At 38.4% G+C, this 26,766-nt stretch overlaps 1 protein-coding gene across 24 annotated transcripts in view; it reads left to right on the top strand.

The window, feature by feature from the left end:
* Window positions 1–26,766, top strand: part of DLGAP2 (DLG associated protein 2) — a 463,300-nt gene that overhangs the window by 128,593 nt on the left and 307,941 nt on the right. For 4 of the 24 annotated variants that reach the window (XM_062626233.1, XM_062626229.1, XM_062626231.1 and 1 more), the window contains exon 1: window positions 5,287–5,717. The exons of 15 other annotated variants lie outside the window; for them this stretch is intronic. The gene's annotated coding sequence lies outside the window, so the exon portion shown is untranslated. Of the gene's footprint in view, window positions 1–5,286; window positions 5,718–26,766 lie in introns of those variants that run through there. 5 more of the 24 variants (XM_062626248.1, XM_062626242.1, XM_062626238.1 and 2 more) reach the window with 2 other exon arrangements.

The following is a 26,766-nucleotide window of genomic DNA, read 5'->3' as shown; positions in this document are numbered from 1 at the left end:
GTCTCATATCACTTGTTCATCTACTTGAACTTCTTAGAAAATTGGGAAAGAGAAGGGGAAAGGGAAGTCAAAGCAAGAAACACAGGACTGCAAATGAAAGAATTGTGTTTGTCATAGGACATACATCAGAAAACAAGACGATAGAAACATAAAAAACCTGTCATTTATCACACGTCACTGGTAACTATTTTTATCCCAAACAAAAAGAGCTCAGATGGTCTGCACAGGTATTCTCATACCAGTGGTTTCTGAGGCAGTATTACCTGAGAAATGTATTTGTAGGTTTGTTAAAAATAATGCTCCTGCTATCAAGTTTGTTAAAATTTAACAGTGAAAAGTTGAGATACTTCTTAACTGTTGTAAGCTTGCACATCTCTACAGGGAGAGCAAGTGTTTACTGTTTATTTTTATTTTCTAATAATAATTTTGAGATACCAAGTTCTTGGGTATACTCTGAAAATGCTACTGCAAATAAAAGGCTGGAAGCTCTGAAAAGGAACAAAGAGAGGGTAGGCTATTAAGCTTCTAAATTAAGCCCTCTGGAGATATTAGTAGAAAGAAAACCATGAACTTTTGAAAGCAATCTCATTGTCTTTAAAAGAAGGCATTAATTGTACTTTTTTGTGTTATTGTTGCTATATGGTCTTTCAGGATTGTCTTTCTTCTTATCAGTATTATTGCCATTCTTCAACCCATACACAGAAGTGTAGCCAGAAATTTTTGCAGTCTTGGCTCCAAATGAGCAAGTGATTGTTGTTCACAAAGCTGGCCTGCACGCAGATACATCTTCCACCTTGGGGATACCTGAATATAAAGAATTTCTGACATGCTAAATTGCAAGAATTGTCTTTTTTTCATGTCATAAGTTTATGACCATACCATAGCTTTGCTGGTCAATGTTAGGATGATTTTATAACCTTAATCTTCAATGAAGAAAACTATTTCCATAAATCACCTGTCTGACAACAAGAATGTTTTGTCTCAACAGTATAATTTATACAGAATCCTGATCTGAAATGCCCTAAGAATTAGATTTATAGGCTATGAGGATGAAGCCTCCTAACCATCTGACCTTTGGCACTTTCTACCAGGCACCATACAGTATCAAGGGCTGCGGTAAAAAGGAGTATTTCGTTACTGCTTTTAATAAATAGTATTTTGCCCAAACTTCCGGCCCACAAATATTTCAACTTATCTTCTTTTCAAAGCAATGGGGAGTTCCACTAAAAAGAGAATAACTTAATAAAATGCACAGTTTCAAATGCTGAATGACATCAGACAGAACTTTTCTATCCATTTCTTCCAATCTCCCAAATAACGGTGATTTATTTACAAGGGTCACTAGATGCAAACCATGGTTGTCCCTTATCGGTCTACAGCTGGGTTAACCAGGCTTTGAAAAACAAAGACATCCTCCTCCCCCTTAAAAATTTTAACCATATCTGCTCTCAATTATTTGAATATTGCTATGGAAATGAAAAATATTTGTTTTCCCATCAGAACATGTCACTTTTTATTTGGTAGATTTTTTTTACACCTGTATTCCTAATGTAGTGTGAAATTAAAATGAACATTCATGTTTTCTTTGGGAGATCAACATTACAGCTGATGATATAGAAATGAGCTTATGAATGGGGCTTTTTCTTGATTGTTTTAGCCATTAAGTAATAATTTATTGTGATTATTATTATTAAGAATTTACTTAGGTGTGATACTGGCAACAGATATTTCTACCTTTTTGTTGGGTAATAGGATTTTGACAAGTAATTAAAAACTACAGATTATTCTTCATCATTATTATTATATTATGGCAAACTACATTTAGCCTTATGTGGCTGAAATCTCCCTTTGGAGTTTTCCATGTCTTGTTGAAAAGCAATAGTGATAAATCTCAGAGATTTAAGGAAGAATCTTTGCTTAAGTACAGCAATGTGATGCATCTTGTAGTAATGTCTGTTCAATGTGTCCAATCAGTTAGGTTCAGCTCCTCAAGAGATTTTAGACAGTAAGTAGACCTGGCTAAACTGAGGAGGATGCACTTCTTAGTCCTTCTTGTTCCTGGCTTCAGTAACTGTTTTCCTACTATGTTTCTGGAAAAGGATGACATGCAAAGATTCATTTTATTTGTACTGACTGTTGGTTGTTTTCAGTTTAAAGGAAAGCATTGCAATTCCTGTTAGTATATTTTTTTCTTGGTTTTGTATTTCCCCACAGGTGTATTAATAAGTAAGTAATAAGTAAGTTACAGTGACACTTTACTGGAGATGACAGGGTTTCTTGCAACACAAACCAGCAGACAAGCACATTTAATTGAAGCAGTTTGTTCCACCTCTGTGTTAAAGAAACAACCTACTGAAATACAAGTAGGTGTTTTAGAAGGTAGCATCCTCCTTTCTCCTGCCTTTCAGAATGGAGTTTCAATAATCCATTGGTGGTTTATGACTTAGGTTTTAGTTCTAATTTGTGGAAAATCTTGACATTTTAAAGTAGATCCAATCTGCTTATTCTCTGCCCAGGAATGTGCAGATTTATAGACTGGCCTTAATGCCTAGAGAGATTTAGTTTCCAAGTATGCAAGCGAGAATAAGCCCAATGAAAGGAACGCCTATAGGAATTTCAAAAGTGGCCAAAGGACATTTAGAGTTATGTTAGGCTATCTGAGGGAGGTTTATCATCCCAACTGTAAAGAAAAGACATTAAGAAGGGTAGAATATTCTGTTGTGTTGTCTGCAGTTTGGTCCGATGTCCACTGCTTGCCTAGAATTAGATGATGTGGCCTATGACAGTCTCCCCCCAGACTAAATATAACAGCTTTCTTTTCACTGGGGTGACTTGTTCTTTCAGTATAGTCCTTCAGGCAGTCCTAAGACAGCAATATGTATGTGGTATTCTCTCATGTATATCCTTACACAAATGGGAAACATTTGGGAGTGATGATCCATTCTCTATAGCACTCTCTCTTACAAAGCCTAGAGGCCTTTAAGCAAAGATTAGAACCATCAGAGCATCTTTCACTGGACCATGTCTAACACCCTTTTCTGCATAGGAAAGCTGTGTTCTAAGCTCATCACTGTGTGGTAAGCTCAAAACTAGTTTAAGGAAAAGTGGTGAGATCCTTTGGCTCAGATGTTAAAAAGGTTATTGTTTTAAGAAAATGCACACGTTACTACTATGTCCTGGAACAGTGTTAAAAGTTTTTGCACATTATCAAGGAAATCGGATATTTGTTTTTTCCAAAGGCATGCTCAATTTGATGGGGCAGTGATGAATATTCTTTTTGCTATTTTCTGTTTGTTTTGTGGGTTTTTGTTTGTTGTTTTTTTATTGCTTTTTTTGTTTGTTTTGTTTTGTTTTTTCCTATTTTATCATCTTTTAGCCAAGAGAGAAACTTCTGGACCATCAGTTACACTCACACACACTTCCACTTTCTAACTGTTTCTTGTGTTATCTTTATCTTTTGTCATGGAAACACATGTTAAATATTTATGCCATCTGGACACACAGAGTGTATGCTTTTCTGCTTCCACCCAATATTGAAATGAAGGGGTTATGATCCCCAGAGTCAAAGCTGCATTTATGTCTTTGCCTAGGCAGCATATCTAGCGACAGTGGCTAGTGTTCTTTTGAAGATGAGCAAAGGAGGATGGAGAGAGGGTGAAGGAAAGCACTTGCTAGTGTCTGAATTGCTATTCAGTGCTCTGAAATGGCTTTCTCCATTGTTTTCAGTCTCTGAGGAAGTAGTTCTCTTGAGGGTGATTTTAGAAAACCTGTTCACTTTTCTGCTTTGACAGCATAGCTGTGTCTTGGAACCATGGATGATGCGCTCAAGTTTTGTTTTCACCCCATCTAGACCTGATGTGAGTCACTGTGGTGGGAATCAACTCTGCAAGAGTCACTTTTATTATTAACATTTGCATTGCTTGCCTTTGGGACCCTCCCTATGTGTAATACAGACATTACTAAAGGGTGGCCCCTGTCCCAGGTATACTACAAAGCAGATGTAAGCTTTAACACAGGCCATCTGCAATGGAGAGGATGGTTTTTCAGAAGTGAACTCTCTTCTGATGGAACTACTCCTGTGGAAATGTGTATAAAGTCATTTAGGGTTTTGTGCTTTTAAACTTTAAAATTTTCTCCCCCAAAACCCCAGCTTGACTGTTGTTCCATTTTGCAGTGTTCAAGCTCTAATGTGGATGGGTCCTAATGTTATGCCTCTCTGTCACTGTATGAGGAATTTGTTTAGATGTAGCTCAGTCTGTTCAAAGCAGGCCTACATAAACCCAGATTTATGGAGATCCTGTTGAAAAAATGCCCTCAGGGGAAAAATGCCCTTAGGGCCTTTTTTGAAACTGGTGACTTTCTTTTGAACTTCTTACCAACTTCTGCTAGGAAAAATATTAAATGCGAAGTTCTTAAGCAATTTGCTTTAGCCCCTAGGCACAAACTAGTTCCCTGTGGAAAGGGTGGAGAAGCAAGTGAAGCCTTTATCACCTTTAACTCTCCTCATGTTAAAGCAGGCAGATGGAAACTAATTTCAGCTAACTGCATCGTAACATTTCCCAAATATGTATATTTAATGGAATGGTTTCTCTTAAGAAAACACTGATCTGAGAAATTAAATCCATGTAGCTTGAGCACGAAGCAAATCAGTCTAGCAGACTGGATTTCAAACAGTCTAAGGATGTTTTGTTACAGAGTTCATTTTCCAAGCTACTGTGACAAGCAGTTGCTAATTCTAAAAATATTCTCTAAGAGTGGGCTAATTTATGCATCACTGAAGCACTGGTCCTTTTTGCTTTGCATTTGCAAGGAAAGAGGATATGCAGTCTTTATTATTTGTTAAAAAGAAACTGACAGCTACATTTCTGAGCTGAGAGTGATTTTGTTCATATCTACCAGTACCCTGTAGAAGGCATTTTAAAAGGTGCCACTGCTGTGTACTTATGGTTTATTTGCCTTTACTACCTCTCTAGGATTTTTTTTTCCCCAGTTTTTTTAATGAGCTCCACCAGACAGGTTTAATGTTTCCTTTCATATCCAGCCTTTTGGATGATTATGCAGGATTCATGATATCACATCAGCAGAAGCTGCTATAGATTGATGGGACCCCATCAACCACCCTGCCCACTCAATATTATAAAAATTTATGTCGTCAGTGGTCATGACGTTGGGTAGGAAGTTGCCCATTTATGGATACTAGAGCAAATGATATCATCACAATAGGTGGCTCCTGTCTAAATAGGATCATTTGTGAAATGAGATTACAGGCATTTATCTGGGAAACAGGAGACAGAGGCACCTGCTTTACGTAATTGATATCCTGGGGAATTATTGTGTACAATAATCAAGAAAAATCTTCATTTCTAATTCTATTATGTTGGAAAAAAAAACCACCTTTTTTCTGCCTGCATAAAACAAACCCCACTTCCACATGGAATAAGCTCCAGACCATGTTTTCTATTATGCTTGAATATATGGGACATGCATTGCAATCCTATGCTTGCCACACTGCTGCAGTATACTTGTTTTGCAGAGCTCTGTAGCAGGCTAGTCAAAGCTGTGACTAACCAGACCCTTGGATACATACTCTGATCTCTGGCCTTTATTTTTACAATGAATTTGATTTGTTCATTGATCACATATTTTTTCTGATTTGTGCGAAGCTTCATACTCTGTGTCTGGATGCTGACTGCAATACAGCAATAGTCTTTGATACGGTAAGTCAAAGATGACTCATTTCTTACTCTTGTGCCTTCAATTTTTACTTTCTACAACACCATCTCATCAGGTAGAAAATTATGTGTTAATTAATGTTGAAGTAGTTAATTTTCAACAGATGCTCTTCCCTTCCCTCCCCCCAGTACTTTGCACCATGTTATTTTTCCTCCTCATGAAAGCAATAGGTTTCAACTGTCTTTAATTAAAATGCTTTTGCTCTATTATTTTTAATAATATTGCTGACATTTTTTCCTAGTCTTTAATTGCAACAATAAAAAAAAGAATAGATCATACACACAGATTTGGAACTTAACGTGATGCTAGAATACGACAAGTTCAGTTCAATATTAACCTTTATTACAGTGAACACAATTGGAAAAGCAAGAATCTTTTCGGGGATTTATACTTTGGATAAAGTATAAGGATTTCAGTTTTCATTTGAGTATTAATACAGTCAGATACATCCAGTTGCAAGAGCCTTTATTTTATGTGAAAGCAGTGGAGAGAAAATGCCTTGCAATAAGACAGTTTTCTTTGTAATGCAGTGTGCAGGAGATTCAGTAGTACTCCTTATCAAGTGCACTACATGAGATAAGAACAGAAAACGCCACATATTTGCTGCACAGTGGTAGGAGCCTTTACATTATAGAAATGTTGCTAACAAAAATGCTGTCGAAAGGAAATAATTCTTTACAGAGGTTTAAAATAGTGTTGTGATCACACACATAGTATGCACTCTTTTGGATAGCTAGCATGAATTTTACAATAAGGGTTAAGATATGATATAAGAATTACTTGGAGAAACCTATCTTTAAGCAGAGGTCTGGAGGATCACTAGGTTACTGGGTCTTCCTTAGTGAGATTCATTCAATCCTGGCTTTAGAATCAGCAACTTTGCAGCAAGTGGACAATGTTCAGATGGCTTGAAATGTTTTGGTATGGGGAGTATTCTCTGCATGCATTTTTTATTTCCTCCCATATCTTAAACTTTTCAGCAGTAGAGGTTTGGGTTTTTTTCCACCTTGAGTGCCAGTCCTTCTAGTTTTGGGTATACCTATCAAATAAATGGGTAAATTTGTATTTGCCAGTAAAGGTTTTTGATGTTCAGGTAAAATAGCTCACGCTTTAAAAGTTTATGCAGGAACAAAGCCAAAAAGGAAGAAAAGTGCAGTCTGTATGAAATCAGAACAAAGGTACAGCCTAGCTGTTATCAATTCACAAGTTGTAATTACTGTTGCTTTTTCACTTCTGCGGAGAAGTTTGAAGGTTTGATTTCTGTAGTACCAGTGTGATTATTTTACAGGCATGCATTAGTATCAGCTCTTGCTTTTGCTCATTATTAGTTAATGGATCCATATCTGTCATGTTTCCTTGTCATTTGAGACAGCCTGCATCCTTCTTATTTAGCAACAAGTGATCAACGTGATCATATAGTGCCCAGTGCAGTACATTTTAAAATGTATCTTCTGAAATGTGAAAACAGTTAATGCATATTTACTAGGTGTTTAAAATCTCTGTGTCCAGCAAAGCTGGTGACTGCTGGCATCCTTTTTTGAATGAAACATGATATTTTAAAATGCTAGAAGGCAGGTGAAGGTACTTCAGCACATGGACCTATTAAACAGCAGCACTCTGCCTGACATTACACTTTGCTTTAGCAAAACCCCCACAGAATAAAAGCTATTTGGTTCTAATAGCTACATAATTTGATCTGTTTAATATGTTTCATGGAAGTTATTTCACTGTAAATGCCTCTTAAAGTGATCTGGAAAAATTAAGGTATTTCCACAGATTTCATTTATGCATGTTACACGAAAGCTGAAGCAAAGTGCCATAAACTGAACGTAGAGGCCAAATTACATGCTCTGTAATACAGGCACAGAACTGTTATGAAGATTAGCTGATCAAATTTCAAATATTGAGCAGTTTGCAGGGTTCATCTTTTAGAGAATAAATAGAAAGAAATGATTGTGTAGTCACTGCTTTTTGTAGTCCTCCTACTGATTTGGAATTTTATTTTAAAACACATTGCACTAATAATTTTCTGCCAGATTTGAATCTCTCATAATTTCCTACACAAGGAAAGCAGGTTTGGCAGCAGCTTTTCAGAAATAATAAAATAATTTTAATTAATAGGAATAACTGGAGTAATAAGCATGCCGAAGGGCATAGAACTGAAAGTATTCCATACATTAAGCACAAAACAGTATATACAGTTCTTAAATGAATTAAACCGATATAGAGAAGGAGAGATGCCCATAACATAGATAATACAGTGTTTCACTTTTGCTTTATTTCATAAGTTTTTAAATTATGCAGGAGTCATACAACTCTATGACATAGATTACGTCATATTAGTTATGATCCATAAATTTTCCTATTATTTGTTGGATTCCATTACTGCCAATATGTTAGAAATCTTAGCCATATTTTTCTGAATAACTTTTTGATCTATATGCTTGGAATTTTTTGTTTCTTAGCTACTTAATTTTACGTTCTTAACTTTGTCATTGCAATGAGTTATATAGTTTATAATTCAGTTCTGGTTTCAAGGAGAAAGGCTTGAATTTCAGCTGGAGTACATCAGTAAAAATCACAAAGAACTGGACTTCTGTACATTCAAGTTTCACAAGTGTAGTATAAATGAGAGCCGATAGATGTCTTTGATGTGAATATAAAGGGAGCTCAGTGTGCACACAAAGGAAAGAACAGGGGATCCACATTTTTATGTTTTCTAGTTGCTATCAAAAATACAATCCTAACAAATTGTTCTAGAGCAGTAAGGAAAATGAGCTGGCTTTTTACAGTAATTTAAAAATGAAGTTCTGTTCATTGATAAGAGCTTAGTATAGCACAGGGTCTATGAGTGCTAGCTTCATTTTCTTTGAATACCATAGACAATACATATTTTCTTTTTATATATACTTCAGAAATTCTACCCAAGGTCAGTGCAAAGGGCAGGGCAAAACCACACATCCTTGACTGGAGACCCCATGGCTAAATGCAATAGAATTGCTTTTAGTTTCTCATTGTGTAATATAAAATATTCATATCTGCGACAATGAAAGATTTGCATGGTTTGGTCCAATACAAATTATATCTGTCAAATAATTGAATTTTCTTTGAGAGATGCGCTTGAAGAAATATATTAAAGCCTGAAAATTACACAGGACAGGGTGAATGCCAGCAAAGCATACAGAACACAGCAAAATAGTTCAGCTTAGCAAGCTATTAATTCCACTTAGCAGTACATTACCAAGGTACAAATAGGGTAACAAGTCTGTTACTGTCTGACAACCCTCACAGTAGAGCATTTAGTGATATATAGAGAAAACCACATAGTAGTTCATAGATTTCTTTTACTGAAGGAAAGTGAAACTTCATCATAGTCACCATTAACATCTTAAGAGAAATAGTGTTCAATTAATACATGTTTCTGCAGTGTTTGTGGTAGCAGTCATTACTTGCAGTATCAAAAATCACAGATTTAAAGGTGACCATTGCCCATCAAAAGAAAATGAGAAAGATCCCAAGCAGAAAACCACTTAAGGATCATGCATTTCCATGCAATTTCTGAGAAAGGCATTCTTGGTTATCAGGTTCAAGTTTTAGCTGATCTGTATAGTAATGTATTGTGAAAACAGACATATATTGTCTGTCCTAGCAGCTCTTACCACTCTGTCTTTTGACACGAGAGCAACAACATCCTTTATATATTTCAGTTCATTTTCTAGGTGACTTGCCATCATCAAATCCTTGGTATCTAGGGCTTGATCATGCTTCTGCTGAAGCTGATGGCAAAACACTTACTGGCTTATCTGGGATCATGTTAAGGGCAACCCACCATTTAGTAATAGAGGCCAGAAAACAGGAGGCTGCTTTCTCACTTGTCATATCCAGGTACAGTTTTCTGTGGGCAGAAATCTCACAGCAGTTCACAAAAAGGAAGAGCTCTTCCAGACCTCGTGTGCTTCACCCACGGAGAGAGGAGGGGCAAGGGCAGGCCAGACACGTCAAGATAAATGCTCCTGTTACATAGTGCATGTGATGGCGTAGCTGGGGAGCGTGTGGCTTAGGACAGCCAGCACTCCTCAGGCTGCCCAGCTGGGAGCAGCATGCCTCTCTGTAGCATCGCACCCCTGCTGCCAGGACTCTGGTGGAGTCCTGTGCTTTGAATGGAGGATCAAACAGGAATACAGGTGTTGATGACCAGATGTTAAGTCAGCATACAGCCACGGTAACTCCTGTGCTGTGGCTTCTCCTTTGCATGATGACAAGGAAACACAAATGGAAGTAGTTCATCTCTTGTAGAAATTTTGTGGCAGGGTTGGAGGGGCAATGAGCTTGGCATTGCTTTGAGGTGCGGGTCCCATTCAGTGTTCTTGGTTTTGAGGGAATTGGGCTTTTCCTAGGAGATTCTTGTTCTTAGAAAGCTCTTCTTTGTGCTGTCTCTCTCCTTTTAGAGACAAGGCCTGGGTTAAGCACCTCCAAGCCTCACATACCTAACCGTTCACAATGGCTGCATGGCTAGGAGAACACACAGAATTCAGGGATTATTCTATACATTTCTTCAGAGGTGGTTTTTAATCCACATTTTCTTCATTTATTTTTAGTCCTATAAATTTGATCAATGGCTTTTTAAGTGGGGTACTGTCATCTGAGCAATCCTTGCATCTAATTTATTTTCCTTCCCCCTGCACAACTGCTGGTACAAGTAATAAGCAAGAACTAAAAGAAATTAAAGGCATATTTTTTCTGTTCATGTGGTGTGTTTGACGGCATTTTGTATCTATCCTGCCTCACTGCTCCCTCAGTGCAATCATTTGGCTTCTTCCCATTTGTGCAGGCAATGCTTTCAGTAGCAGCTGAAAGGAGACAGCGTCTCAAACCAAAAGGAATAATACTGTAATGTCATAAAGATTGGCAGGTTAAATAGCTGAATCTCACAGAGAGTTTTGATTTTATTGATTAAATGGAGTCATCATATTTTTCTCATAAATATGTAGTCTGTATACATTTTCATAGAGTTACTAAAAGCTTAAATTATACCTTACAATTAGACAATTAATTTGCGCTATTGCTCTGAACTGCCACCTAAGTATTTATCTCCCCCATATTTTAGCTGAAGTTTTGTCACCATCTCATTATTCCTTTAGCAGTTCACTTCCTGCCCACAGACACTTGTTGCTTCCCACTCCCTGCCCGAAGTACGCCCAGTTGTGCTGACTTGGCTGTTTTCTGTGGCCACACTCCAAACCGCAGCTTTGACAAGACTGGCTTTTTCAAACTACGCAGAGAAAAGCTGAACAGGGCTTTTTTTTTTAATTATTTTTTAATTGTTTTTCTTTCTTGTATGCATGCATAGTTCCATTTTCTTTGAATGTGCCATTTCAGAGCTCCATTTTAAAGCACACCAGATCACTTGTTGCAGAACACAACTTGAGGTTTTTGTGTCTGATAGAGGAGAATATCTGGAGCTATGAGTAAGACTAACTTCCAGTAAAAACCTCTTAGATCTAGACCCAAAGAAATATTAATAAGCTTCAGCTTATTAACCTGAGCTAAATGTTGGATTCCTAAAATAGATCAAATTAATAACCTCTTGTAAGAAGAATAGTATCTGCAAGATTTTTGCAACCAACTTTGTTACAGTGTCTCTCTTCTAAATGCAGAGCAGGATGGTTCAGTTATTGTATCACTTCCATCTAGCAACTCCTATAAAGCAAATGAAAAAGGAGGACTCATATTTTCTATAGCAGAAAGCAAAGGTGAGTCCCTGCCCCTAGCATTTACAGTGCAGCTGTCAAAATGGCTTCAGCAGGGTGATGAAGCAGGTAAAATCCAAATTTAAGATGGTGAGCTAACAATGCCAGCAAACCCACTTAGGTATAATTTTGTGTGTGTGTGTGTAATATGTGCTAGAGAAGTTTTATGGCAGAGGACACTTTTCAGCAAAGGATGTAGTAGCATTGTGTAGTCTTCTGGGTGTTCTTTGGGTTTCCTCCACAGGAAGGCAGTTCCATGACCATGCTCTAAAATTCTATAGATTTTGGTGCTTTTCAGACCTTCATGAAGCTTCATGGTTCTTACTAAATTCACATCAATATTAGGATTGTGTCTTATAATGTGATGTTTCCTTGTAAAGAAAGCAGTTGTAGTAACAGTTTTGGTGCACTAGATGAAAACGATTGATCTTCCCCTTGGTTTTAGTGGGCTCTGGGATAAGGCCCTGTGGGAAAAGGGAAATGCCTTCTAACGTGGGAAGCTCCCTTTTCTGGGACTTTCCATGTCATTTCAGCTTTCTGTGCTTGGTGTCCCTCAACACTAGCTGTAGTACTAGTTTCATGGATCCCTCATGCACTTGTGCTGTGAGTGCCTGCTTCTTGTTATTCTCCTGATTCCCAGATGGGACAGAGCTGTCTAAACAGCAGCTGCTTTGTATTAAACCCCTCAGTGTCTGACCTGAGCACAAGGGTTTATGGCTATGTCCATGATTCAGCAAGCATGAACACACACATATATATTTATTATAATATAATCTTGAAATTCACTTCTGATTTCTCTTGTTCACCTAGAATCTCATGTCTCCTGTACCTCCTGATCTCATACAGGAATGCTGTTATGTTTGAGCAGAGGCAGGTATTTGTATGCACACACACATACACACAATCTCTTACTTTTAGAGAGTCAGAAAGAACAGTGTCTTCTCTGAGATGCTGCCAGATAACATGGGCCACAAAAGCCAGGGAGGATGCTAACAACTGCCAGGTGCCTACCCTCACTCAGCTCATTGCCTCGCACTGTGACTGTGCATACAGAGCAATCAGTAGCCAAGCCTGACAGTGGAGCTTTACTGATGGACTCGAGTTCTGGTCCTAACTCTTTTAAATGTGGGGGCACAATTCTCAGATAAGCCCTTTCATTAACTATTTACATTTTAAATAACCAAATCAGTAAAAGGTGGATTTTGGACTAATAATCATTGTATAGTGATGGGATTCTGAAGTGAGTAGCGCTGTTGATAAGTAGAATTTCCAATCTTAATTTATATATGAATAATTAAATTACTTCCCCAAACGCTCGTGCAGGACTGCAATTTAACCAGTTCATAAATACTTCAGACTTCACTGTTTCAAGCAATGATGCTATTTATTCTGATCTTTGAAGGCCAGGCCCCTGTGGGACAAATATGTGATTTTTCAGAAAAGTAACAAGACAGTCATCCTGGCTTTTTACCTGATTGATTTCTCCGATTCAACTATTTTAATCTCACTTATATGCTCATGCCATTAACAGCAGATAATAGAATGATGATTAGACATTAGGAAGAAGTTCTTTCCTGTGAGGATAGTGGGGCAGTGGAATAGGGTGCCCAGAGAATCTGTGGCTGCCCTGTCCCTGGCAGTGTTCGAGGCCAGGTTGGAGTGGACTTTAAGCAACATGGTCTGGTAGAAGGTGTCCCTGCATATTGCAGCGGGGTTGGAACTGGATGAGCTTTACGGTCACTCCCCACCCAAACCACTCCATGATTCTATGAAATCGCTCAGATATTTGGTAAAAAATTCTAGGATATATACATTATTCTCGATTAAAAAAAAAAAAAAAGAAGAGCAGGATGAGTTTGTCAGTAATTTAGACTGTGCTGAAAACCTTTTGGGTTGTTAACAGGCCATGCAGTTTCTTTACAAGTCGTTCTTGGATGATTATACTTCCCCAGGTAACAGAAGGCTGTCTTATCTGAAATAGAAGTGTAGGAGTTGCCCACCTGATGTATTTAGAAAGCAATACCAAAATAAATTGATAGAAATTGCATCTGATGTTGTCCATAAATGTTCCTGTCTGTGCTGAGGAAGAGGTAATTACCCTCACAGAAGGGCAGGCATTTCCACTGATTCACTTCTGCCAGTTTGCTGGAACTCTGAAGACGCCCAGTGAAAGAGACACTGCAGGCAAAAACCACTGAAGGCACCCAGGGAACCTGGCCACTAATGCCCTCAATTACAAATCTCTTCTTCAACCATATTTTCCATTTCTTTAGATTTTAAACCTAAAATTATAACAGTAGTCAAGTAAGAGAAGACTTAAAGACATAATAAAGAATGCAGATTTGCATTAGTTTCCAAAAATTAAGATTTTGAAATCAAAAATATATGGAAAATACTGCCACTGCTGAGATCAGGTTTGAAACTATTGTAAGGAAGTACTTGAAAGTGAAACACTTTTAACACATTCTGCACTTACTTGTATTTTATTTTTGAAGCACTGAGAAAACCAGCTAGCCTGAAAGGTGTCATGTGTGCCCCACTGCATTGAACATGAGGATTAAAGAGGTGAGATCACATCCACAAGTAGCACAATCAACTCAGATATTTAAAATTGTATTCCAAAAGAGTACTGCTATAATGTTAATTTAATGGCACAATTTCTATTTTACTGATTTCTGTTCCAAATTCCATTAGCAGTTAGGTGTCAGGAGATTCAATCATTGTATTTTTTTCTTTAGCAATACCAGTTTTCTGAATACAATATGAACATTTCCTCCCCTGTCTCTTAAGGGTGAAATGAAATAAAAATATAAAATAGATAATATAAATTTATTTTTTTTTTGCTTTCTAGAATTTTCATTCATGTTAAATGGTCGTAACAATTAAGTTTAACTGTCTATCTCCAAACGGGTTACTTTGAAAATAAAGGAGGCCGCACTTGAATTTCCAGGTAGTGCAGCATTAAGAATCCAATTTGGGGTAGTCAGTTATGAAAAGAAGATTTCCATGGAATTGCAAGCTGGGGGACTGCATAGCTCCTTGATCATGTGGGTATGGCACCTGCGCCCCTTCTCCAAGCGAATTCAGACAAAGCTGACGTGCTTGAAATGTTTTCAGAGATATTGAATTTTTTGAACATATCAAAACGGTATTTGGTATTGAATAATAGAGATTCATCCAAACAAAATGTTTTAAATTAATGTTTTCGTGCTTAAATTTAAGTGGTCTTATTCATGCAGCTGTGATGTGTCATGAACAGAAAAATAACAATTGAGAATTAGATTCCTAGCTACTGTTTCTGACGCAGAAGGGGACACTGTGATTACCGTGCTAGCAGCTGTTCTCTTCAAATGAAGGACACTCTTATGGAGAAATTGTACAGAATATGAGAATAGTAAAATAAAGATGTGTCCAATTAAAGGGAAGCAGGGATCTACCAAACCTTCCCTAAACCTACAAAGATTCAGAGGTCTGACTTAGTATTCTATAGATTGTTTTCAAAACCATGTTTTTGTGATTTTCATTTGCTTTTTTAGGAAAAGGTTATAGGTCCTCTCAGTGAAATCACTGGGGCATTGTCTTGTACGCAAAATCAGATGTGAGAGTACCCTCATATCCACCTAGAAAACATAAATGTGGCTCTTTCTGCTCAACACATTGCCACCTAAAGCTACAGCCTTGGCCCTTACTGTCTTGTGAAAAACATCTCTTAAAAATCACATTCAGGGGCTTAAACTAGGAGAATTATTTGCTCTTCATACATTCAACACCAGGTTAGACAAAATATTAATGAGGATGCTCATGGAAAGTTTTAAAATGCATGCTCTAAAACACCCTTTGTTTTCCTCTCACATTTTATGCATCAAATGGGAGCTGGACAAATCAGGATTATAACAACCTTGTGTCAGCTGGAAATGTTTTCTGGAGACTTTTTTATAGCTTTCTTTTCTCTCTATTAAGAGTAAAACAAAAATGGTGTTGCATTGGAAATGCCAAGGTTAAATAAAAACAAGAGCTTAGTATACTAGATACTGGACAGATGTATTGTGTTAATAAGGTATGAGTAGCATACGCTGTTGAGGGAGGGAAAGAAGTGAGCTCGTTGTCCAACAAGGAAGCATAAATCTGAATTGAGAGCTGAAAGATCCTTATTTTCAGCAAGATAACATTGACTGATGTAGTTTAATAAGTACATGTTTATGTATCACCTTCTTGTAAAACCTGAGATCTGGTTTGGTGGACATGTTAGTGATTTAGCACTTATATGAAGATCACCTTTTTAATCACTAAGGCATTAGTTTAAATTATTGCATGTTTACATGACTGTATCTAAGGCTTAGTCTGGAGAATTGATTTGATTTGCCTGTGTGTTAGCTTAAACTAGATTACTTATTCATACAAAATGGCCCGTTTCCCACCTACTCTGCTCATGGTGTTCTGCTTTCACTTGTCACTGGTGTACTACAAAGGTTAAATGAGCTTTTCCAATACCAAAATCAGTTGTCTAGGCAGAATGTTGGAATCAGTTTCCCTATGCTGCTATCAGAGTCTTGCTAGATAACCTCGAGCAGGGAAGGCTTTCACTGTTTTCAGCCTGCAGAGATAACAAGGAACACTGTATTTTCCACTAAGCTCTTTAAAAAGTTTTTGAAATATTGCTGTTATGAAAGACAGATAAAGCTTCATCTGTTAACGTCTTCTGTAATTCTAAGCTGTGATTACAAACCTCTACAATTGTGATTTATTTTTGTACTTATGACTCCCTTTTTTTTTAGGAAAAATTTCTTCACCAAGAAGGTGATCTGGTATTGGAACATGCTTCCCAGGGAAGTGGCAGAATCACTGTCCCTGGAAGTGTTCAAAAACTGTGAAAACCTGTAGATGAGGCCCTTAGTGACATGGTTTAGTAGTGAACTTGGCAGTCTTGAGTTAAAAGTTGGGTATGATCTTGGAGGTGTTTTCCAACCTACTCAATTCTATGACTCTACAACTGTATTCTATGATTCTGTCCAGGCTCAACGTCACTCCTTCATACCCAAGTCCTCTGCTTCCCACACTTCATGTGGCACAGGCAGATGGGGAACAGGGGTTGGGGTCGGTCCATAACACTTCCTTCCTGCTGCTCCTTGCTCCTCATGCATTTCATCTTTCTGGATAAACTTGCTTCTGCATGGGGTCTTCACAGGCTGTGGCACATCCACAGGCAATGTGGGTATGTTCTCCGCCATGGAACTCTCCAGAGGCTGCAGGGGGACCCCTGTCCTGGTGCCTGCAGCTCCACTTCCCCTTCCTTCTCTCACCTTGGTTCTCACAAGGCTCTTTTCCTCACTTTTCCTTCCTCGCTCCTCACTTTTGCGCAGCACTTTTTGCCCTTTATTAAACACACTTCCCCCAGAGCACCATTGCCTCTGCTGCAGGGTTGGCTCAGCTGAGCCCGGTGATGGGTGGGTTGGAGCCGGCTGGAGCTGGCTGTGTCTAGCACAGGGCAGCCCCGGCCTCTCCTCACAGCGGCCCCTGGAGCCGCTGTGGTCAGCGCCTGTGAACCTGCACCCGGTATAGTGCTTTTTTATTTTTGGTTTAAAAATGTTTAAAATCAAAAGTTCTTAATACATCTGATTATCACTGTATGGAGCAGCAATTTAAAGAGCCTTAGGTAACACGGCTGGTGTGTAGGTAATGATGTGTAGGCAAACCAAATAGAAAATTCAGTAATGCAAGTTTTTTCTGCAGTGGGATCCTGCCTTTTCCTCATGAGAGGGAAGGAGCATAGGGCAGACCTGCATGAAACATGAAACTTTGACCTGAAATGTCAAAGTTGTCCTGAATTTCGTCTGTTTAAAACCTCATCTATTTTATTCTGATGACTTTGGGGGTTTTGTTGAACTGATTTTTAAAAGTGACACAGAAAATTTCCAGGTGAGGAAACCCACTTTTTAATGAAGTATTCCAAAATAGCTGTGTTTTGGTAAATTTGATTGTGCTTCAGTTCATAAAAATTAAGTTTTACTCTCCTGTAGATACTTCAGAGAAAAATCCTCAGCCTTGACACTGTAGATCAACTATTTCCAAATATTTCAATATCAGGGAAAATGTATTTGCAGAAGCAGTAAGATTCAAGCCTTTATTTTTCTTTTTGTCCATCTTTGATATGGTCCAGACCATGAGAGATTGTACAGCATCCAACATGGTAAAAATCGGCGGAAATGGTCATAAGAGCAGCCTATATGTCTCTGTGTCTTCACCTCAGCCCACAACAAGGGGAGGAGTCTTCCCTTGGTGCTACAGAGGAGACCAGCTGTGGTTGCTCACAGGGAACGTCTCCCAGCCTGAGGAGAAATGCCTCACTGGCAGGCAGCTAGTCCACTTGCCTTCTGGGCACTGCACAGCATCCTATCTTCCAGGAGCTTCTCTTTGAAGGAAGTGCCAGGCAACATGTCTCCTCCTTTGCAAGTGTAGGTCTGACCATGTCCCTGGATGTGCATTGCTCTGCAATGTATCGTTGTCGATTATTTTCCAGATCACTGTGACTATAACTTGATACCAATGCTGAGTTCCTTTCCATACTGCAGGGAAGGAAAGAGACCAAAATGGTTCATTTCTTCAAAGAGGTACCACAGTAACGTCAGAACTATGCACTTGCATGTTTTTAAGATTTCTGCTGTCAGTGACACTTGTGTAAGAAGTCCACAGAAGCCTAAATGTAGCCTTGTGTAGCCTACAGATACATAAGAATGAACATTGTGCCTGTTTAAACTATGATTTATATGAAACCAAGCTCAAAACAAATATGCAAGAAAACTATATGATTCCAAAAGAAAGTCAGACACCAAGAAAAAGTGTGGCTGTGATCTCTTGGGACTATAGTGATGACAGGAATGTAGATAATACATGCAAGCAATATGTATAATCTGTACAGTCTGTGATGCAATTAAACTATCTGAACAGACTCACTCAGGACATAGTACAGTGTGATCATCCTTTTTAGCAGGCAGATAGTTATGCCTTCTGAAGAAGCTGTCACCATGTTATTCATGGTGATTTATTGTTCTGTGGTGTTGAAATGCAAGATGTATTGTGCCTATTTTCAGTTAATGCCTTTTCTTTGTAGGTGTCTTGATTTATCTATATAGCATTCTTTTGATTATTGCTGTTGAGTAGGTAATCAACATACATTTTTTTCTAAAAAATCTCTGATTTTGCTGCAGATCTGTTGAGCAGTTTCAGTGGGATTGACCATTTCCTTAGTGCAACTTTTGATTAGATGGGATTTTTCATACCCCTTTTCATCAAGCACAGATCTGTTATATACAGCAGTGAAGAGATAATAATGAGGAATACAAGAGAAGGCTGCTCTATCGTGCAATGATGGCAGGAGATCGATATGTGGGCTTTGGAGAGCTGTGGTCCACAGTACAGAAACCTCTGCCTTGAGCAATTCCGCCTGTGAAATAGCAGTGCTGGTTTACAGCCAAACATCTATTTATTTATATATTTATTAGTATCATTCATCAGCTTTGGCTTCAGGCTTAGACAAAAGCCACAAATTACCATAGATTGCCTTTCATTTGTTAAACTAAATCATATTCATTCAGCCAGAATGCTGCAAGAGAAGAAGGAAAATGTTAAGAAAAGTGACTCCTGAAGGTAGACTAATAGCATCTATACAGACAATTAAGCTTACAAGGAGATGCACATGGTGCAGACTTACTCTTGCCAAAGTTTCATGAGCAGGCATCTCCAGATTCTGGACAAAAAGGTTGCACCACACTGTGTCAATCTGTGCTTCTAAGGCTGGCTGTCTCTTAGATGCGTGGTCATTCATTAATATCAGAAGCTTTGCTCAGGCAGAACTACTATGCAACATATTGTGCATCGCTGCTCCTTGCTCAAAGTGCTTAGGGCTAAATGCAGCTCTGGCAGGAGCATTAATGTGTTCATTTTCTACTTTATTTTATTTTAATTAAAGAAAGTAGTAAAGTTGTTTGAAGCAGCTTGCATTAAATACACAAAATGCAACCCCCCAGACAAACTCACTTAAATATTCTCACAATCAATATGTTGTATGCCAAAGTGGTAAAGTAACTAAAGGGAGACTATTGCACTATGCTGTCTGAATGGATTTAAGAAATATATTGTAAAGCTGTTTATATTTACAAAATGATCTCTCCTTGTAATTATGATGTGCTTACCAAAACTCACTGTGCAAGGTCCTTGACCTTGATCCGTTGCTGAGAATGTATGTACATAGATATGTGTGTGTACGTGTAAGTATACACATATATAGGAACAACTAATGTGAACCTGTTGCACGCTTCAGCTACCTGCCCCAGTCTTCATCTGAGAACACCTCTGAAGTGAGGAAAGATCGTTACCCTTGTTTTAAGAATTAAACAGAGGCTCTATCTCTTCTCTCATGTCCCTTAAGAAGCCTCTGGCAAAGCATGAAATTAAACCCATTATTCACCAGTCTCACACTACAGCCATAAACACTGACCTGAATGATGGACACACTGCAGCAGTATTCAGTCTTTCATAAAAGTTATTCACGATTTTCATCCCACATCCATTAACTGTGTGTGACAAAATTCTATGACAGCTAGCACAACCAATGCGTTTTCTCCAACAAGTGTGCTAAAATTTCATATATCCTGTGCTGACTGAGCCAGCCTTGACTACCCAGGTAATTTGAATCTCTGGAAAAATTGGGTCTGTATGCATCTGCGAGGAGAGAAGATCTGGCAGACATCTGTGATCTCACCATTTCTAAGACTGAGATTAGGAATATTCAGCTGTGATCCCTCTGCAATATGACTAACATAGTCCTGGGACCAAATAAATTGTGAGGACCGCTGACATTTGATATACAGACCTGAACCATTTGAGTCTGGGAATAGATTTGCCTCTTAGCTGAATATATGTATGGAAGGGTCTTTTCTGGTTTGTCTAGCATTCAAGTCATCTTCATACATGCATAAGCATGACATTAAGTCATTACTGGGAACTCAGTGTGTATTAGTAATGTCATAATCATGCTGAAGTTCAACCACTGTATAATGCAGATATGTGCTTTTAGTGCAATAGTTTTAATATCAAAGAACACACCTATAACTGTGATAAAGCATTTTTGGGTTTGGCTAGCCTCTCATAAAGTATCACAGTTAGTAAAAATAGGTGTTAGGCATGCTTCATGGATAATAAAATCTTTATCGGGTATACTACAACTAATTTTCTCCGAAGATATGTCAACACCATTCCATCTAATTTAATCTGCCATTGCAGTAATGTATGATCATGGTGTACACATCAGCAACTGTGTGCCAGGTGGTGCAGTGCACTCTTCCTTTCTAAGTGCTACTTCCTGGTGTCCCTTCACTCTGACTTTGATTAATAAGTAGCACAGCTAGTGAAAAACATTAATAATTTCCCATTCTCATTACCTTGTTTGGGAAATGGGTAAGGGGTACAGGAAAGGGGAAAAGAGACTTCAAATTATTGTATCCTTTTCTGATTTTCCAGCAGTGTCTGTAAGTAATCAGGAGGAGGGAAGCTGTGATCACAGTGAAGGATGTGAAGCTAGAGTATTTGAGGTCACATGGCTCTTTTGTCTTTTCCTTTAGGTGTAATACAGAAGAGTTTAAGAGATCCCTAAAACAGCAGCTTAGCATTATGTCCTTCAGAAAAACATGCTTTTGTTGGTATCTCTTACTCCTTGAGTAAATTTTACTTGTGTGAGAAATGGCCTTAACATCACTAAGATTGATTATGTGGACAAGAATGGCACATATAAGCAAAGGTATAAGATGATATTAGTGGTTATCTGAAGCCCAAAAGTTAATTGCACAGGCATTGCATTAGTTCTCCTAAGAACAAAAATAAATCCTTTTTTAAAAATTTCTTACCCTCTTTAGAAAAAATCAGCAATGTTAACTATTTCTTATCATCTTATACATATCTTCTAAGATGTTTCCCTTTTGCATGTGTATCCATCAATTTTAACTTTTTTTCCAGGAGTCCTTTTGCAGGCAGAAATGTATCTGTGATCCTGTCTGTGAAAGAGAAGCAACTGTAAGCAAGTTCGCTGCTTTCAGCCCTGATGCATAGGTTGGAGAGCCTGTAGTGTAAAACGAGCATCTGTGTATTCACCCTCTTCTGAGTTCCTGTCTTTTCACAAATGCTAAAAATTACATCTGGACATGAACGAGACACAGTTACTCCAATTTTCATGTTTTCTATCAATTTTGGCAACTGACTGGAAGATGCCTTGCTTTATGAATTAAAGGATTGCTTTATTAATTAAAGGATTGTCTCTGTTTTTAGATGCATTCTGATGCAAATCTACAGAGAGCTATAGAATCTGTCTGCATCCTCTGGCAGAGCTCTAATGCCTGGATGTTTGTTATGAAGATCAGAACTAATAAAACCGATGCATCTTTTTAAGCCCTTAATTCTTTTTTAGAGCTCAGAAGTCTCATAGTTTTTATCCATTTCTTTAATCCTCATCTTCCTTGACTAAGCAGCCTTAAAGCAGCTAGTTGTTGTGGAAGGGTTAGACACCACGATGGCATTGTGGCACACAATGCACCAGGAAAAGACCTCATTATTCTGAAGGACCTTTTATGGAGCCTGACATGCGTTTTCCTGAAGCAGTCCCCAGAGAGGCTCCTAAAACTGCAAGGGCCTCCAGCCAAAAGTTAACCACAGTTGTCAACTTTAGTCTGCTTGAATAGCACATGCAGGAATGTATTTAACTTGTCTGTACCCCAGGTGATGAGGCAGTGTGACAGTCCTGCTCTTTGGTGGAAATGAAGCAGAAACTATGTGATGGGGAAGCTGCTAACTGATAATTTCCCTGGCATTTTTATTTCAGTAGAAAAGGAGGTAGAGTTATCTCTGTCACTGGGGTAAGGGACATCTTTAGGAGAGGACCTGAGGGCGCTGAGGTCAGTTCAGCTGGCAGGCACTGTCCCTGAGCTGCTATAGCCAGGACTGGGTAGAAAATCAGGGAACAGCAACCCAGCTTGCGAAGCTACCAGCTGACACAGGTCTCTTGATCCCATAATGAAAAGAGCCCTCTGCCTCTAGCTTCAGATCTGGCATAAGGAGATGAGCCTTTTTTAATGGATTCTGTGTTTTGGCTCAACTTCTTAAGAGGTTCTTAAGAATAGTCTCTGCAGCTGCATGCTGTGAGTCTCTTGTCCATTTGAAGTAAGAAGGATGCTGAGCAGGTTTAGAGCATAGTGTCTTATCAAAGCAACATCTCCCTGCTACCTTTAATTCTCCCATGGGCACCTTTTACACAGGCCAAGACAGGGTTCTGAATATGGACAAATATTCATATGAATGCATAAACACTGCATCTAAAGCAAGTGTGAAGATGGTACCAAGAATTAACAGCACATTGAGTAGAGCTTTCAATTATTCATTGACAGCCTACTTATATTCCTTTTCAGTGTTATACTTAGAAGTGTAACCATGCGTTTTCTACAGATTTTATGGATTAGAAAATCATAAAATTAGCCAGTCCATAAATTAATCCTGATGTAAGTAACTCATCTATAAAATGGAAGCTTCCTATATGGAAAAGGAATGATTAATTTTGTTTTCCTGGTTAAAAAAAATCCCTCAGGTGCTTTTCTGTTTTCTGCTGAAGCTGAAATTTTTTAGTCCTCTGACAATGTCTTACGCCCTCCAATATGTCTTGTTTCTATGGAGACACCAATGAACTGCAGCTTGCATTCTTCTGCATATCACAATACAAGGTTGCTTCAGAATTTTCCCTGTGCTTCACTCTCTTCTCTGTTAATTAGAAATTAATCAATAGGTTCGGTGCTCTTGTCTCGTACACTTACATATGCATGCACAGACACATATGATCCCTGTGACTGTGGGCCAGCCTATAAACACAAGGTATACTTTCAAAGTTTTATTTTACGGAACAGTACATTTTGTCTTGACACTTATAAGACCATAATTCTAAACTGTATGGGGGGGGGGGGGGAAGATGGATATCTTGTATGCACTAGATGAGATGGGAGGATTTTATGACACTTCATGCTTTTTAATAATGCGAAGGACATATGGAGTTCTGGCATGTCCTTAAAGCATATTTTTTTGATCTTTGAATTTATTCTCTTACTATAATCTGAGTTATTGTTTGGCTTCATTGTATGGCCTCCCTCCTAACTTTTATGTGAAATTTAATTTCCCCCTTTATCCCTCCCATCCTGAATGGTGTGTTATTTCATGGTGGCTCTGTAGCTCTAGTTCTTCAGGCTGTATCTTTCCTTCCCTGTGTGTGCAAGGCTTCCCCTTTGGGACAGTGGAAAGTAAACACTTGCGTGGCAGAACACAAAGTGTTTGCAAAGAGCACAAAAAAGAAATCATGTAAATTCCTTTATTATTATTAAAATGCACTATGAAGTAAACAATGTTTTTAGTTATTAAGAATCAGTGAGACTTCAAGTTGTATGCTACTGTTAGTGAGCCCTTTGAAGTCAGTAACAAGCCTTTTCTTCCTGCAAGGTAGTCTCAATTATTTTCTCCCTGTTAAATTCAACAGGTAAGAGAGCAGCAGGCTATGCTGGTGCCCTGAGCTCATATCATACTGACGTTCATTTCCAGTAACAAGTCAAAATAGCATTTGCAGAGGCCTCATAACTGATAAATGTTTACGTAAACCAACTGGTGATGGCAACAGATTACATCTAATGTTCAGTTTATGGACTCGTGCCAAGGTGTATGCTGAGTAACTTTTTTCTCATTTCTTCGTTGTGCTACACAGCTGTGTGTCTCCTCTTGCTGTCTCATATGCTGATTGTTGTCTCTTCTAGACAAAAAATATATTTTTGTCTTCCTTTTTTTTTTTTTTTTTTTTTTCATTTTTTTCCAATTTATGGAATTATGAAGTTGAACTGTAGTTTTTAAATGCTACAACAACTAGTAATCCAATGAAAAGCAAAGAGTTTTGGTAATATACTCACTGCTGAACTAGTATTTCTTTCCTGTATGTTTTTATATATGTTTATACGTTCATACATACAGATATGCGCATATGCTTGCCTTTTGTTACCATTTTTATAGTTAAACAGAAAAGCAAAAAGTACAAATAAGGGAGTTTTTTTATATGTGGTTTCAGAAAGAATGCTTTGTTTGAATGCTAACCGTATCCTGGGCTGCATCAAAAGCAGCGTGACCAGCAGGTTGAAGGAGGTGATTCTGCCCCTCTACTCTGCTCTTGTGAGACCTCACTTGGAGTATTGTGTGCAGTTCTGGTGTCCTCAACATAAAAAGGACATGGAACTGTTGGAACAAATCCAGGGGAGGCCACGAGGCTGATCAGGGGAGTGGAGCACCTCCCCTATGAAGACAGGCTGAGAAAGTTGTGGCTGTTCAGCCTGGAGAAGAGAAGGCTGCGTGGAGACCTCATAGCAGCCTTCCAGTATCTGAAGGGGGTCTATAGGGATGCTGGAGAGGGACTCTTCGTTAGGGACTGTAGTGACAGGACAAGGGGTAATGGGTTAAAACTTAAACAGGGGAAGTTTAGATTGGATATAAGGAAGAAATTCTTTACTGTGAGGGTGGTGAGGCACTGGAATGGGTTGCCCAGGGAAGTTGTGAATGCTCCATCGCTGATGGTGTTCAAGGCCTGGTTGGACAGAGCCTTGAGTGACATGGTTTAGTGTGAGGTGTCCCTGCCCATGGCAGTGGGGTTGGAACTAGATGATCTTAAGGTCCTTTCCAACCCTAACTATTCTATGATTCTATAAATATTTATTGCACTCTCAATTTATTTCAACTGTTCAGTATTTTTGTTATCAGACAGAAAGTAAGGTTTAACCTTTAAATGGACTAGAGCATTACTGCTTTCTCAAGGATAATAATGGTAGCTATGCAAGCTAGCACATAATGGTTAAATATATCCTTGCTTTTCACAGAAGCTACTGGAGCTGGAACAGAGATGAACATAGCTTATTAAATATAGCTCTTATGAAGACTGCCCTATAATTACTGTGATTTTTCTTTGTATCATTATGATCATAGGCTGATGAAAACAATGAATCGTGTGCTTTCCGGAGGCCAATAACTATTCAGCTGCATAAAGAGATCATACCTAGAGTAATAAGCCTTTTAGTTTTCTTTGAGTAGTCTATGTAAATAACACACTACAAAGGTTAAATAGGTCTTTTTACCAAAGCTCTTTCTTTCACTGATAACAGTTAAAAACTTACAGGAGAATGCTCCAAAGAGGACCAAGAACACTTCATTCCATACAAATCTCATACATATCCATGAGCAAATCTTTTGATGCTCTTTAATTGAGGCTAGTTTTTAATGTATAAAAGGGGATCTGCTGAATATTTTTCATGTCTGGAAGTGTTTTCTGAGATGAAAACCTCAGACTGAAATGACCTATATACCCAAAATGTTATGAGTGCAAAAGTGCCCAGTTGTCCTTTGCTATCAGCTCTGACACTTCACAGATCCAAAATAGATCCAGGGACCTGGATTCAAGTATTTTTCCTATTTTCTAACCCATGAGAGATTTCCATGCTTTTGGGTACTAAAAGGAGAACAAATAGCAAGGGTGTGTTCTTGTGATCTAAATTGTCTCCCCAGGTCTGTGTTGATATGACTGGAAAGGCAGAAGACCTTGACATAGCTGCTCTATGTCAGGAGTAGCAAACTTGAGTTTTTTAGCAAAGATCTTGGCCAGTGCTGAAAGTCCATTGTTTTCAGAAGTCCTTGCCTGAGAAGCTTTCCCCGTTGTGTATTTACTGATAATTAATGTTTCAGGGGCCAGAATTTGGACAGTTAAAAATGTAGTTGCTAGTGTCTACTCAGTAATGTAAGATAATAATTTTATTTTCTTGTTTTCAGATTTTGTGAGACAATTGAGGTGCATTGGAATGGAGCAGTATTAGTTTCAGACTTTCAGTATAAAGAAAGTGTGCTTGAGAACAATCAGTAATTTCAAAGACAAATTTACGGTTTAAAAGTCATTGCTGTTCACTGTTGTGCTTGTAGAGATGGAAGTAGGGACAGGCATGTCTGAGATCAGGGCTGGATACCTGCCTTTTTCAAGCAACCTTCCTTCTGCAAACCAAGCTAGCTTTATACTAAAGACATTAGTTTCGTTGCCTTGGCTACATGTACTGGAAGACTTATCTGAAGCCTCACGTTCCTGGTGGTTGTTATACCTTCTCATTTCTAGCCTAATTTATTCTCAAATGTCTGTTTGCAGGTCACCCCTAACTATTAGGTAAAATAAGTCTTTTCCTTGTGT

Source organism: Pezoporus occidentalis, unplaced genomic scaffold, assembly GCF_034315485.1.
Source record: "Pezoporus occidentalis ecotype Australia unplaced genomic scaffold, CSIRO_AGI_Poc_V1 ctg29, whole genome shotgun sequence".
NCBI lineage: Eukaryota > Metazoa > Chordata > Aves > Psittaciformes > Psittacidae > Pezoporus > Pezoporus occidentalis.
This window is presented reverse-complemented; position numbering and strand designations above follow the sequence as displayed.